A 2,030-nucleotide genomic window follows, 5' to 3' on the forward strand; every position below is an offset into this window, starting at 1 on the left:
AGAAAGATCTCGGTCTTGAAAAGGGGAGGAGTGGGAGTAACTGCGAGACCTTGAAAATTCTCCTATTCATATTAGGAGGGTTTCCCCCCCCTTTCCTTGTTTGCCCTTTGAAAAGGAGTCCTGTCACTCAGAAAGGAGCTGTTTCTTCAGCCTCCTCCCCGTCCACCCACCAGCCGGCCCCCCTCAGCCTCCCAGCCTGGCCCCGGCCCACCCCGCGGCCCTCCCCGCACACACAGTTTCTTCCAAGTGCTTTGCAAGTAAGAGCCGGAGAGGAGAGGTGCGGCTTCTCCGACGCGGAGCCAGACAAGTACCTCTCCCCCCCCCACCCCCGGCCGAGCGCGGCCCGGCGAGCCAGCCCGAGGCACCGGGGCTCTTTCCGTCAAGAAGCCACCGGGCACACCGGGCTGGCCGCCCCTCCCCGCGGCGGGCCCGCGGCGCGGCGCTCGAGCCGTCACGTGCCCGCGCCCCGCGCCCCACGGAGCCCTTTGTTAGCCCCGCCGGCCCACGCGCGGCCGCGGCGTCTGGGCGGTGCCGCCGCGCTGAGGCTCCGAGCCGAGCTCCGGGCCGGCCCGCCGTGGCCTCGGCTCGCCAGGACAGCCCCGAAACACCTTGGGCGGACGCCCCGAGCGCTCGGCAAATCGCGATTCCCAGCACTTTGGGGGAAACGGAGCCGGGCCACCCCCTATGTTTCAAACCAAAGGCACAAAGGGGGGTGAGAGGCCCGGGGAGGGCGCGCCTCCGCACAGGGGAGTAACCACTGGGCTGACTTCCCTCCTCCTTTCCATTCCGCCTCACCAGTTTCTCGGGCTTTTTTTTCTCTTATCCTCTGCCACGCTCAGAGGCTCGGTGGGTGGGAGTGTGTGTGTGTGTGTAAATGTGTGTGTGTGCGTGTGTGCAGTTAGGTGGAAATTTCATAAGAATGTGTTCTACACTTATAAACTTGCCAGGATGGGGGAGTATGCTCTCGAGTAAATGCACTGGTGGGAGAGTTTAAGCGACTTATTTGGGAGGAAATAGGGGGTCAGATTTGGTCTAAGTGGAACATCTGCAAAACATTCAAGCAGCTTATTCAACAAAGAATCTAGCCATTTATTGTAGAAATAATAAAAAGCCACTAATGATTATGGTTCCCACCCCTTCCCCCAAAAGGCCAAATCCTAATGAAATAATTCAAAGGTAGGCCTCATTTCCTAATAGTGGAATTAAACAACAACAAAAAAGAGCCCAACTAAACTTTCCAGCTCTGCTTTCTTAAGGGCCTGGGAACCTTGCTGAGAAATTAGGTAAATAAAAGGCGGGCTGGAATTTCTGTGGAGCTCAGGCAGCAGTGCCCCGACTTGCACATAGTTCTGCTTTGATACACAATTAAATTACAGTAAATTCCTCTTTAAATAATAAAATTTGGAAGACTCTTCAGGATTCGAAGATGTCTGGGGTTAAGTAGCTTTTAAACCGTCAGTTTTCAAATGGTTTGTGCAATGAATAGCTACCTTTAAATCCTAAAACCATTATAAATATGCTATACATCTGGGTGCCAGTTTATCTCTCCATATTTCTTTTTAAAATGAGGGAAGCATTCATAAAAAGCTACTTGGCACACTTTACTTTAGGAAAGCAGATGTTAATTTTTTCACGTATCATTTTATGACCAAGTACATGTGTAACGTTGGAAAGCATCCAGAACGCCTCTATTATTTGCTAAATGACTGTTAGTTGAGGCATATTATTCTCAGCCTAACCCTGGTATAGGTTATATCAATAAAGTAAACATCTGTGATTTTTTTTTTTTTTTTTTTTTTTTTTTTTTCCGGGGGGGGGGAAAAAAACATTTGTTTTTTTTTTTTTTTTTTTTTTTTTTTTTTTACCAGGGGAAGTGGGTATAAAGAGTTACTATAACCGAAGGAAAAAAAGAGTTTGGGTAGGAAGAGCACACCTGCGTTGTAGCAAATAGGATATTTATATTGTTCGGTGCAAAACAAAGTCCCTCAGTCGGGCACTCAGGGATATTTACATGGCGGGAGATAAAGTTG

This window comes from Ursus maritimus, unplaced genomic scaffold, assembly GCF_017311325.1.
Source record: "Ursus maritimus isolate PB19 unplaced genomic scaffold, ASM1731132v1 scaffold_5, whole genome shotgun sequence".
NCBI lineage: Eukaryota > Metazoa > Chordata > Mammalia > Carnivora > Ursidae > Ursus > Ursus maritimus.